Below are 15177 nucleotides of genomic sequence, written 5' to 3'. Positions count from 1 at the left end.
AAATACAGCCTATAAGCCTATGAGCCTACAAGTCTTCAAAACAACTCTATAATCTTCACGTAACTTCAAGCAGCAGCAAGAAGAATAAAAAACAAAGCACGTAAAGAAAAAGAAAGACCAAAGCAACAAGCACACAAAACCCCAACACTCTCTCCCGCCTACCTCCATCGCTGATGCAGAGGTCAAGACACACAGCAAAACACCAGAGCCACATTTATAACTCGTCTTACTCACCTTTCTTCACCCAGGTTACGCATCGCTACTCATTTACTAACCACAGCTACCAGTGTGGGAAGCCGACGTCACCATGTGCTGAGATGACATCACAATGCGAGTTTGCTGACATAAGGCCACGCCAAGCAACGTGTGACTGACACCAGGCACTTCTCACCCACTACTCATTACTCATTATTCACATAGCTCCTACTCATACTCATTTATTTCCACAGTATTGAGTTGGAAATTCGACGTTCTATGCTGAGGTTTGCCTGTGACAGCTGTTAACCACCACAAGCACCAGGCCATGGAATTTCCTGAGTAATATCTTCCATTAACACAGCACTAGAATTATCAAGAGATCTTCAATCAACCCTGCATTTTTCTTCCGAGATCGACAGTTGCATCAACACGCCTCTCCGATCTGTATCAAGTGGGTGAAATTATACTTACTCATTTCTTCTCAGTGCTAAAATTAGGTATATTCAACTCCTTTACTAATTTCTATATATACACTTATACACTCACTATCTATCATTTATTACAACTCATTTACTCATCTATTTAGTTAGGACATAAATTAAAAAAGGCGCATTTCATAACACCATATCTTCATGACAGGGATATTTTCGCAACCACCCACGTTAATACCAGATGAAAATCAATTAGCTCCAACAACAGATTCACAATTAGGAGAGCACCAAGGCAACACACCCATTGTACAAAACTCAACACAAACTAAAGATCAAGAAACAAATACGTCAGTTCCAGATGATGAGTGGGAAACCCCCTCTGACTTAGCAAGTGAGGACTTTGTCACTGACTTGCACACGTATGCCAATACACTTAACGGGGTTCACCGTTCCGGCCGAACCTATTCCACCATTCCCTCACACAACGATAAACAAGTCCAAGTTAAATTAACAAAGCAAACAGTGAAAATGAATATCGAATACAAATACCACGGATCAAACTTCCCCACCTCATGTTTATGTTTACCATGAAGATGAAACTGCCCCAAAATTCTCTGGCACAGAAAAAGATCGTATTGACATCATTTCATTGGTCAGTCAGTGTGAACAAATGTTCATCAAGCGCCACATACTCGATGAACAAGAGAAAAATGCCACTTTTTCATCTTGCATAAGCCAGGAAAGATGTCCAGCAAGCAATTTGTTGAGATTAGATAACCTCCTCAACGCTAGGACATATGATGAGTTTAAAACTGAATTTTTGAAGAAATTTTCTGGAGGTATGACCTTCTTGCCAGGTATAATTCCAGAATTACATAAGATTGTAGATCTTGTAAGGGAGCACACTACAAACCATGTGCTCAGTGAAATAACTGCTGATGTCTCCACAATCAAAAGAACATTGTTAGTTACTTTGGAAAACTCAAATTGGATAACAGATGATGGAAAGATGTCCCCAGACCTCGTCATGGACATCATTGGTTATGTAGCTGCCTTGTGTAAATTACCTGATAGGACCCTTAAGATCGCCAAGACGATCGTGTACACCCCAGGCATGTGCTTACTAGACTTAATGAACGAGGTAGAGGTGCAGTGCAGTAAAGCAGGTATGGTCGACACACCCGCACATTCTAGTAGAATGAGAGTACCTGAGACAATATCAGCTGTGAAAACATCTACACCGACCCCAAACAGAGAACAAAATCGATCGCGACCTGAAAGCAGGCAGAGCAAACAACTAAACGTGACGAGGGTTCGATCACAAACACCAGGATACAGGCAGTTTCATAAGTTTTCGGGCAGCCCGAGCATATCTCGCGCCAGAAAGAACACTACATATAGGAAGTCACCTCTTAGGTCACAGTCAAGAGATAGGTCCATTCTATGTCATTATTGTGCAAAACCAGGACACACAAGGAATGAATGCTTTATCAAAACAAAAGAGGATAGACAAAAGACACAAGGATTTGGTCCTTACTGTAGACATCATAGATACCAAGGGCACTGGACCAGTAACTGCAAAACAGTAGAAAAAATTGTGTCTATGTTCAAACCGGGGGAAGACCAAGTCATGACAAAAAACGGACAAACATAAAGAAAAGCAAGTCTAAAACTCACATAGGAGGCATGTTGGGAAATGAGTGTATCTTGATACCAGCTGTATGTGAGGATCAAAACGTTTCCTTATTTTTAGACACAGGCTCTCCAGTGAACTTAATAACACAAGAAGAAATGAATAGAATTCTTAAAAATAAGAAGAAAGTAACTTTTCTGGAAGAAGCTGATTTAGATTTATATACGGTAGATGGAAAAAAAATTACAGTAAAAGATATGATAAGGTTAAATATCAGTTTCACAGAGACTACAAGACCATTCTCTGCATTTTTCTATATCATTGAAAACTTAGCAATTAAAGCTCATATGTTACTGGGCTTAAGATCCATGAGAGCAGAGAACATAACTATACTCCCACAAATGAATGGAATAGACTTTGACAATGAATTCATAGAGGAAATACCATCAGAGCCCTCACTGATTAGTAAAAGAGAACCAAAAAGAATTGGTAATATTAAAAGCTTAAACAAACATACACAAACAGATGAGTGTATAGATCCACTCCCACCACCAGCCCCAGCCTCCAGAATTAGTGACCCAGATAACAGTACTGATTTATCAGTTTTTCCAGCCCATCTCCCCAATGATTTAGTTATACCACCTAATTCCTATATGAAAGTTACCATAAAGAGCAAATTACGGAATAGTACTGTTCTTGTCTTAGAAGAATTATGTAAAGTAAAGGGATTGTTAGTAGAAAACGCATTATGTCAGATGAACGACGAAGGGCAAACTCACATATTCATAATTAATCACATGAATGAGGAAGTTCAGTTGAAAAAGGGGACTTGCATAGTTAATATTGAAAAATGTCCGGCCCCTGTGAAGGAAATAGTTATAGCTGGAGTGACAAGTGAGATAAAATCTACAGGTAGAGAAAGCTTAAAAGAGAATTTAATTCACTCAGGTGAATTTGATGAAGAAAATGATTTGTTAACCCTGCTGGAAACACACAGGGACACTATAGTATTATCTGGAGAGCAATTAGGGTGTACTAACCTGATTAATCACAAGATTAACGTGCACCCAGAAACACCACCAATTTTCGTACCATCCTACCGCATCCCACACTCCCAACGTACACTTGCAAATCAGTGTGTCGATGAAATGTTAAAACTTGGAATTATTGAGCCTTCAGTCTCCCCGTGGAATGCCCCATTATTCTTCGTGCCCAAACGAAATGGAGAAATGCGTGCGGTAGTAGATTACCGTAAACTAAACAATCACACAATCCCAGACCGATTTCCCATGCCATTGCTAAGCGATGTTCTACAGAATATTGGACCGGAAAATAATATATTTTCTACAATCGATCTACCAAATGGCTATTACCAAATACCGGTTGAAGAGGAGTCACGTAAATACATTGCCTTTTCCACAAACAGAGGCCACTACCAATATACGAGGATGCCGATGGGACTGAGGACAGCCCCAGGCACATTCCAGCGTCTTATGAATTACGTATTGTCCGGAATTTTAGGACAAGGAATATTTGTTTATCTTGACGATATTATAATCGCAACGAAGAATATAACGGATCATCTCAAGAAATTAGACTTACTCTTACAAAAGCTTAGTGATGCTGGTTTAAAAATTAAGCTTTCTAAATGCAAATTTTGCTTTAAGGAAATAAATTTCTTAGGCCACAAATTAAGTTCTAATGGTATTCAGACCACTGATGACAAAATACAGGCAGTGAGAGATTTTCCTGAACCCACTACGACTGACGAAGTTAGACAATTTTTAGGTCTAGCTGGGTACTATAGGTCATTCGTACCGCAATTCTCTCATATAGCTTTTCCTCTATTCCAACTACTCAAAAAAGATGCTATATTCCAATGGGAAGAAGAACACAAAAGGGCATTTAACAATCTACAAATGCACGCACCTTGTTTAGCAAATCCAGATTACACAAAATCATTTCTTATTTGTACAGACGCATCAGTTAAAGGATTAGGGGCTGTACTGATGCAGGAAGATAAAAGAGGAAAGAATCAACCAATTGCATTTGCCAGCAGACAAACAAAAGGTGCAGAGAAAAATTATTGCACTACAGACTTAGAGGCACTTGCAGTGGTCTTTGCATTACAAAAGTTTCAAGATTTGGTATATGGTTACGAAATCCACTTATTCACCGACCATAAACCACTAGTGGGTATGTTTAAAGAAAAACTCCTTTCTGGGAGGTGAGCAAGATGGAAATGTACAGTTGAAAACTACAATGTACAAATTCATTATATACAAGGTAAAATGAACATAGTAGCTGACGCATTATCTAGGAACTCGAACACAATTCAGGTCGCGGCATTAGATCTCAAAGGAAATATCCCAAACCATGATGATATCGCAAAAGCACAAAGACTTGACCCAATATGGTCTAAAGTTATATACAAGTTAGAAAGTGGAGATGACATACAATTACTCAAACTGCATCTACCACTTGAACAATTCACAATGGTCAATAATACATTATACAAGATTAACCCAAAACAACCAAAACGCCAAAGAAATACGAACCAGTTGGTAGTACCTAATGACATGATACCCCAAGTATTACGAACGATACACGACAGCCCACATGCAGGACATCCTGGAAAGGATAAGACATTCAAACAAGCCCAGCTGTTATATTACTGGCCTTCATTACGAAAATATATAAACAATCATATAGACAGATGCGAATCATGTGCAAAACACAAAGGATACCCAATCACACCTGCACTGATGGGTAATTACCCTGTACCACATCAACCATGGGACGTTGTCGCTGTTGATTTACTCAAGATGCCATTATCATACAATAATAACCTATACCTACTCGTAGCAACGGATCATTTTTCCCGTTATGTCATTTTAGCTCCAATTAAAGATAAGACAGCAGAGACAGTAGCAAAGGCAATAACAGATAATGTAATATGTCGCTTTACTACCTCAAAGGTACTAATAAGTGATAATGGAGGAGAATTTAATTCTGAGATCTTACAAGAAATATGTAAACAATACAACATCAAAAAGGTTAACGTTTTAGCCTATCACCCAGCATCGAATGGGTAAGCAGAGAGACAAAACAAAAAAGTATTAGATGTCCTACGACACATTCTCAGTGAAAATTATGCAAGCTGGGATGATTGGATTCCCAGAGTAGAGGCCTCCATTAATGGATCTATAACTAAATCCATGGGTGACACACCACATTTCATTATATATGGGACAGATGAAAAACTACCATATGAGCTCCTAGAAGGTGACAGTCTGCCCATATACAATTACGATGATTACTCTAAACTCCGTTTACGTGAATTCCAGGACATACACAAAAGAGTCAAAAAACAATTAACGATGTCCAAGGAAGAAATGACGGAGGCATTTAACAAGAAGGCAAGAGATTCACCTATCAGCTTAGGAGACATTGTTTATGGTATCTTTCATACGAGACAATAAATTATCCTCAAAATTTGAGGGCCCACACAGAGTAATTAACATAAAAGCAAACAAAGTTTTAATTAAGTCACTGTCAACTGGCGAAGAGAAACAAGTTCATATTGACCATTTAAAACGAGTTTCAAGGGAATTATCCAATAATTGTTCAGCATCGGATACAACCGAACAGGCGAACGTAACTCAAGAAACCAAGCAAGAAACCAACAATGATTACAATAAGAAATTAAGGATATATTCCAAACAATCAAACATAGAAGCAACTGTTCCAATAAAATCTACAGTACATCATTTACGAGAATTAAATATCGATTTAAGCTCCTTCTATAAATGAAATAACAATCAACCGTAACGCACATCATCACTATCATCGACCACAGCATGACCATATTAGGAAATTAATAGATTTTTTTTTTTTTCGGTAGGTAGCCATGACGGGACTTATGCTATGGATTCTCCTCTACATAGCAAGAGGATAATGCTCACTTAGACCCCCAACACATAGTACGACAAGGATGCCTCATAGCAACAACATCATACGTACTCGCCAAAAGCGCGGTTTGTTCGACCTGGGTGGTGCAGTTCTTGGGAACATCTTTGGATTGGCTACAGAGGATGACCTTAAAGAAATAAACATCAAATTTAATAAAATAGCTCAGGTACTAACATACCAAGATAAATTCATCACAGGACATAACTCGGCAATGAAGACAATTGTGAAAAATTTGAAAAAGGCAGAAAACATAGCTATCGAAAGTGTACATAAAATAAATGAAATGGAGGGTAACATAACACTTTTCCAACACTTCTCCATTATTCAGAACATATTGACACGATTCTAGTACAATTAGACAACACTAGAGTTCGTTATAGGGCACTTATGCAAGGAATTTCGAATGCTGGTGATGGCAAGATCACAATTGACTTACTCCCAGTTCATGAGCTACGTCAGCTAATTAGTCAAGGCATACATAAACATAAATTGAAGCCTTTGTTCCGAAGTAGGGAATTCATGCAATATTATCCATATTTAGAAGCAACACTAACACCAACATCAATAGTAGTTCATGTACCATTCATAACTGAAGACCTGTTCACAGTATATCAAATACACCCCTTCCCCTATAAAAATAACAACACTTTGGTCATCATCAACATCAACACAGACACCGAACTCATCATGGTCTCCAAGAGACGGAACACTGTCACTTTCGCAAGTGAATCACCGATTGAACGAAAGTGCCGCACATCTTTACATGCTGTTCATCTTTGTCCTGCGTACATTTTCACGTTTCAGCCTACTGATACAGTCCCTTGTGAAATGGCTATCATCAGAAATAACAATATTCATAATCACTGCAACTTCACTTTTGCTCCAGATAAACTTGTACACCATCAACGCATCGGACACTCACAGTTGTTTTACTTCACTCATAACACATCAGTTTACATAGTCTGTCCAGATATACCACCATCTCATACTTCAGCCTCAGGATAATACATAGCACCAGACTACTGTGCGGTATTTACACCAGCCATGTCCACTTTATCCACCATCAATCACTACGCCATCCTCAATCATACACACAAACATTTCCACCCACTGCCTGATATGGACTTAAACATGAGCACAAGTATTAAGTTGACTTCACCTAAGTCTGAAACTATGCAACTGATCAATGAAACAATGAAGCCCTGGGAAGATTTGAGTTTGACTATGTTCAACCCATATTATGTGTATAGCCCAGCACCTACTGTCGTTATAATCTTCGCATTGTATTTGCAGTACTGCTGTTCGCAATGCACAGAATGCATGCAAGAATTGCAAATTTGGAGTCAGTATTTAGTGGGGGTAGAGTTAACATCCAAGTTAACCCCCCTGAATGAAGTGTACATATTTTGTATATAGTATTAATTATATATATATATATATATATATATATATATATATATATATATATATATATATATATATATATATATATATATATATACAAAGAAGAATGACCCATGATATAGAAGTATGACATACCAGTAGCATCACCTTTAAATGAAATATTAATAACTCTTACCATAATCTTAATTTTAAACTATTTTTTTTTCTTGCATGTATGCATTTCACTACAATAACCCATGTACATACTGTATTACAGTTAAATAGTTTATCTTTAGTGCATTTATTCAAATATGTATACAACTTGTTTAAAATGTAATATTACTGAATCATTGCAATTTACTATGAATATTATATGTATACAATATTATAATCAATATTATGTACTAATAGGTTAGCATATGTCAATGATGATTGCTGTCAGAGGACCTTCAGCGGCGTGGCCGAGCAATGGTAGGACTCCATATTATAATTACAGATCATGATAGATAGATAGATAAATAGATAGATAGACAGAGCTCCAGGCAAGCCTGGGAACGGGAAATGATCTTGCAAGTTAACTGAGGAAATGTTGACAATACACAGGAAGTAGCAAGTCAGGGGATGATATAGGTAGTGTGTCAGCGAGATAGCATACGAACAAAGCCTAGTGACCATACACACACATACACATATACTCACACACAGGTTTCTAGAACTTTCCAATCATAGTGTAACACACATGACACGACCCCTGCTACACCAGAATTTAGGAAGCAGAGCTCAGAAGGAGGCTAGCATTGAACCGACAGGTAGTGGAGAGTGTGAACAAGAAGAAGGGTCAAAGTAGACCTACTTAGTGTATTCAGTCTCTGTAATACATACACTGCTCAACTTAAGATTTTCTCTGAAGATAATAAATCAAGATAAACTCCTTGTATTCATCTTTAATTCCTACTACAAGAATCGAGAACCACACTACTACTACTACTATTGCCATAAACACCATCACCACCAGCTATTACTACTACGACTACCACTACCACTACCACCATCACCACCATTACTGCTACTATTACTGCAGCTACAACTACCACTACCACCACCACCACCACTACTACTACTGCTACTAGGGGTGATCGAATTTCATGCCACCAGTACCAAGTATTCAGATTGTGAGAGTTAGCCAGTTCCGTCGGACGTAAGCAAACCAGTGACAAAAATACTGCCACTTTGCTCCCATAACTAAGGTGCCTATTTAAGTGGCTTAGGCTTTGAGTCACCCTAACACCTCTTCCTAAGAGATTTATTTTTCGTTACACCTTCCATTTTACCACTGTGTTTCATAAATCCTTTCAGTATTAACTTTACGTACGTAGTGTACCAAAGGATATTAACCACCCACACCCAAAAATAAATCGGTATGGAAAAGGTGTTAGGGAGCTTCCATAACGACGACAGTACAGGTCTATGTGATATACGGGGTGTCTTGTGAGATTTTTTTCTTTATTAAACTTCAGGTTATGCTGGAGCCAATATCGAGTTTTCAGTCATGCCATATCAAGATGAGCCGTAATTACTATACGCTTTTTACTCTGACTTGGCCTAAATTTGCCATCTCTCCACCTTCAATGCTAAGATGGAGAGAATGAGACTAGTATATAATGCCAGTCACGAAGAAGTGTTGTGGAATGGATGTAACGCCATAGTCTTGGCTGTTTCTCCCACTGAGCTACGTGAAATGAGCTGCAGAAGGACAAAAGTCTGGCCCATGTTAAAGTAATAAGTCTCGTATTCTCGTCATTTAAGGAAGCTCCCTAACACTTCTTCCTTAGTGATTTATTTGTGAGTGTGGTTGGTTAATATCCTTTTGTTCATTATTTATGCAGAGTGTGGTGATACTGGAAAGATTAGTGTAACATACATGAGGACAGTAACTTGTAAGATAATAAATCTACTAGGAAAAGGTGTTTGGGAGTTCCTCAACTGTCGAGCCTACTGACCTAGGATTATAATGACCTTGCGTGTGAAATATGAGGGTGATCTTTTTCCCCCATAAGATCATCAGTAATAGTGGTTCCTTAATGGCTGGTAATTAGACCCTTAGGCCTGTATTCTCGTTAGTTAAGGAAGCTCCCTGACAACTTTTCCTAAGCGATTTATTTTACTTATTACTCCTTACTCTCTTCTTTTGTGTCATATAAATCAATCCTATACCTCCATACTCAGCATAAATAACATATATATTGGTATGAACCAGCCATACCCAAAGCAAATCGCTTAGAAAGAGGTGCTAGGGAACGTTATTTTATAGGCTATGGTATTTACATCGTTTAAAGATTGACAGTTGGCATTCATAGCACACAAAAATATGTTGAAGTGTATTGTGCAGCGTAAATCGCTAAGGAAGGGGTGCTACGAAGCCACCAGTGACACGTACAATACGGTCCTAAGATTCGTTTTCCCAGGAAGGACAAGGAAAGGAGAGTGTAGTGTTGCCGTGTCTTTTGTTCTCCCTAGAAAAAAAAAAAAAACAGAAAACGAATAAAAAAATGTAAATATACTTGTCTCAAGGACAACGAGAGGCGAGTGAAGAATAGCCCTATGGTCCGTATCCTAGCACCTCTTCCTTAGTGGTTTATTTGTGGATATGGTTGGTTAATATCCTTTTGTACATAATTTATGCAGAGTATAGCGAAAGTGGAAGGATTTAGATAATACAAAATACAAGAGTAAGGTGTAATGAGCAAAATAAACTGCTTAGGTAAAGGTGTTATGGAGCTTCCCCGAGAATACGAGCCCATCTCTAGCTCCTCCTGCAAACAACAACACTAAGTTAAGCCAAGCAATCGTAGTTATATATGTTTGCGAATCACCGAGAAGGAAAGTAAAAACAAAGAATTGTCAAGAAGGAATGAGAGAATCACAAATATGTTTGAGAATCGATGAGAAGGATAACGAAAAAAGAAAAAAAACATGAAGGAAGATCCTTCTGGAAAGAAATCATAAATGTTTGAGAATCATAAGGGGAAAAACCGAAGAATCGTCAAGAAATAAAGAGAATTTTCATGCAGTTTTCAGCCGAATATCTTGGCCTTGACCTTGGTTTCGCCTTTGGCTTGGCCTTTGGCTTTCAAGATGCTCTTGGCCGTGTTACCCGGATTCTCCCGGCCATAGTAGCCGAACAAGGCGCGGTAAGGCCGAACGGACAGCAGGGCTGAGGTTGCATACTTGATCCACCGTTTGGTACTCTTGCTCGCAGTCTGTTTTTTGTAGAGCTTCCAGAATTCCTCTCTTTTGAGCATTCCTCTAGCAATCTGTTTCATCTCGTTATCAGTAGCCTTATCCTCAACACACTGGGTCTTAATTTTGCCTCAGTAATCTGTACAGAGAAAGTTCCAGCTTGCTGGAGATCAAGACGCGATAGCGAAATTCGCAAACGGGCGAAAATTGTGGGCTTGAGTTTTGCTGGATGACTCGTAGACCAGCACAGGCTCCACTTTTCCCTCCTGGTAGAGATCTAGGGCATTCTCTTTCCTAAAGATGGTGAACCAGTTGTAATAATCCTTACTGAGGTTGATGGGAGTCCGGGATACCAGGCTTCGGTTGTCTCCAATTCCCGTGGTCAATATCTGACTCTCATTCTAGACGAATCTAGAGCGTTGAGTCCCTGATGCTCAAAATGACCTACTTGCTGATTCTATAGTGCGCCAGGGCCAGAAAGGCGTCCTTGGAGTCCTTGACATCGAATATGGCAAGCAACGATTCCCAGGTGGGAAACACGAAGTGTCTGGAGGGTGAGCTGGCGTCGGTCAGGATGTCCCCGCTCAGGTAGTGGACGTCAACGTCCCCGTGGATTATGAGGGACGTCACCAATTAACCCTGCACGTGTTGCGTCCCATCCCCCAGTGCCATCTTGCGCCAAACCAACACCAGCAACAGGACAGGCAACATTTTGTCGTTGTATTAGTTTTATTTATCATGAAGGAACATGAGTGTAAAACACTTAGGTACAACACCTGGGTTTACAGAATGTTTAGGATGGACACCATCACCTGGATCTCCACGTCATCCATTCCTTCCCACGACGCCATCTTGTCCCACACCAACGCCAGGAAAAGAGTAGGCAATATTATATTGTGTTTCTGTGTTTGTTTTACTTATGAGGAAGAAACATGAAGGTGAGACAGCGAGGTAAGGAAAGCCAGTGAGTTTAGGGAATAGTTTAGGACGTCACAAACTCCCTCATCCCTGCCCCCACCTCACCCCTCACCCACACCCATGTCATCAACACAGCATTTTCCTTTATTTCATTATCTAGCACTATTTTAAATTATTGTCATTATGATAAAACAGCTCCTACGTATAGCGTTTCGTTTTTACATACTGTTATCCCTATCATTAAGTCACTTCCCCCGCATGGCAGTCTGCAAAAGTGTAACAGACGAAGGTATTGGGTATTTTCAGTTGATGGTAGTTTGTAAGTCGAGATACTTCACCCTTGATTTTAGAAGACCCCTTCTTCCCTCGCCCTTACCATTTCACTGTTTAGTTTGCTTTACTTGTCGTGTTGTTTGGAATTCAGACTAGAAAGCAATTTGTTGAGTAGATTGATTATGTTTGAGGGTGATTAGAATCGGTTGTTTGCCTCAAAGTGCCAAAAACAAAATGATGATGATGACGATGATGATGATGGTGATGGTGGTGATGATAGACAATGATGATGATGGTGGTGATGGTAAAAGATGATGAAGGTGATGAAGATGATGATGATGATGAAGATGAAGAAGATGGTGATGATAATGATGATAAAAAGGATGTTGATGAAGATGATGATGAGCTTTAATTTTTTTTCTTACATTTTAAACATGTGTGGGGTAATCATATGAGTATTTTAAGCATACTCGTGAGAGAACAAGGCAAAGGACTGCTTAACCGCATGACATTATTTATCAGTAGTGGAGAGGGAAGTGTCCATTAACAGATAAGTGATAAGGTGGCCAGGTGAAAGTTGTGCGACTCGAAAAGAAGAGAGGTGAAGGTCGCATAATCTTGAAATACCCGGTTATCTGAGGTAAAGATCGAGTGTGCAGTCAGTAGGCAAACATCTGTCTTTATCTTATGTAACGGTGACTCAGCAAGGGGCAGTGATAAAGTGACGGCTGGTGTGGCCTTCACGGCAACATTCAGTGTCAATCATGTGGCGTCTTTGTAATGATGAGGAAAACAGATGCCCTTTTTTTACCCTCAAAATTCTAATATTGTGTTAGTGGGGTAAGTGGGGGCGCTCACCAATATTGTGTTAGCGAGGTAGGTGGGGGCGCTCACCATCTACTCACTCAATGTATTGCTACTTTGGGTGTCTGTCCTTTCCTCTCTTCCATCCTTCCTTGTCTGTCTTTCTTTCCTTCATTCTTTCCTCTTCTTTCTTCCTATGGGTGACTCTACACTGCGTGACAAGCTAAATGGCTTCCTGTACACCAGGACACCATTTACTACTCTGGGCGATAACCATATAACCAAATTGTGGCTCCAATCGGATTGAGCCTATGTATGTTTAAATCCAAGGGGTGGCTGGGGTTTAGTGCTCACGTAATGCCACTCAGGGATGAGTGAGGCTGGTCACTCTCATCTAAAATGTCAGAACCAACTTGCCTAGCCCTGGGCTCCTACGCTCCTCATGGGGCGGCATAGGATTGGATGATGGTTTGATAGATGGTGTTATTATTCGTCTGTTTGAACGGCTCACGTATGCCGCGGGAATATGTGATCAGTGAGTGTCTTTGTTTGTCCAGGTACAGTAGCTCGTAAAACATTACACGTGCTGGATCTAACCAAAACAGTCAAAATATTGGTGCTACCAAGTCATTTGTTAATTACTGTGCTTTGCATCAATTAAAAAAATAAATAATTTAATGAATAAACAATAAGAGATTAGTCACAGTTGTCGTTGTTGTTGATACAATCCCAGTCTGTCAGACCAAGCAGGCCCTAATCACAGGCAACCATTTGCTCCTGCGGGGCCGTCCCTTGCAGTGAGCCGATGTTCCCTTGCGGTTGACAATCTCTCGCTGTAGCAAAGCACGGAGAAATGTTTGGAGGTTTGATTCCTGGGTGGATGCCACATTTGTCTCTCCATCCTATTAATAGGGGCATCATAGTAGGCTCCACTTCACCCCATGATCTGGGTATATGTTTACCACCCAGCTTTGTAAATGGATCCCTAGATTACAGGAAACTATTAGACTGAACACAGTGCTCCTGCTAAGCGAGATTTACGTACATGACATTGTAAGAGGATTTTGGGCAAACTGGGCAGACACACACGAAATACGTAGTGGTTGACACTGGTATATTGCATTTGTTACTTATGTTACGCTGCCAGGCTCAGTGGATGTCTCGTTTGTCCCTGTAGCATTGCTCTTCTGCGTCACTGGTAGTTATACTGTACTTGCCAATGTATCTTTGTTGTACTTTATCTATTCATGCTTGGCGTTCAGAGACATCATTTTACACTGCTGGAACTTGTACTGGACGGTATACATAATAATAATAATGATGATGACAACAGCAACAACAACAACAACAACAACAATAATAATAATAATAATAATAGTGACATATGAACATGAAGGGACGCTCAGTGCAGCTCCCACGCTTTACAGTTGATCTAAAAGCCAAGTTTTTGATCCTGTCCTATGGCCTTTATCTGTGTATGATTATTTCTCAAAGTCGAATTATCTCGATAAATTTTACTTTTCATAGGAAATTTATATATACGGAGAATTACAGAAAGTTTTTTTTTTTTTTTAATGACTAATGACAAGCAGACACCCAGACGTAGGTAGAATGAGGGTAGCAAATTCTGTACAGTGAGGTGCCACAGAGCGAGGGTAGGAGGTAGAACGAGGGTAGCAGGTAGAGTGAGGTACCAGAGAGCGAGGATGGTTGGTAGAACGAGGTTAGCAGGTAGAATGAGATGTTAGAGAACGAGTGTGAAAGGTGGGACGAGAAATCAAGCAAAGTGAGGTTTCAGAGAGCGATAGGTGGGTGGTGGGACGAGGACAGCATATGGAGGAAGATGCCAAAGAGCTAAAGCGTTAGACAGGACGAGGACAGCAGGAAAAACAGGGATGAAAAGTAGAAGTGGGGTGACGAAGAACTCTGGTACAGACTGAGGGTGACAGGTAGGAGGAAAGCATACTCTAGGTTGAGGTCGGCAGGCTGAGGCGATGTTGCAGAGAATAGTGGTAGAGACTGAGGGCGACAGGTAGGACGAAAGCTTAAGCTGGACGAGGTGGGCTGGCAGAAACGATGAGGTAGAGAGTGAGGGTCTACTTCCAGCGTGACATAACGGCCTCACCAGCCATCGCCACCACCACTGAGGCCACTCCAATTAGGTAAACCACGAAAGCTCCCTGGGCTATTAATGCCTGTCTACTATGATCCAGGTGAAATTTTTGACCAAAAAATGATCATAGGTGTCTCTGTTCTGGCCTACTGCAGAGGAAATAATGTTGGGATTGGCGAACATTATACCCCCCTATAGAAAAGTTGGGCTAC

The sequence above is a fragment of the Coenobita brevimanus genome, chromosome 49 (assembly GCF_032717465.1).
Source record: "Coenobita brevimanus isolate Jiangsu-jjx chromosome 49, ASM3271746v2, whole genome shotgun sequence".
NCBI classification, from domain to species: domain Eukaryota; kingdom Metazoa; phylum Arthropoda; class Malacostraca; order Decapoda; family Coenobitidae; genus Coenobita; species Coenobita brevimanus.
The sequence above is the reverse complement of the archived record's forward strand: the minus strand, read 5'-3'. Positions refer to the sequence as shown.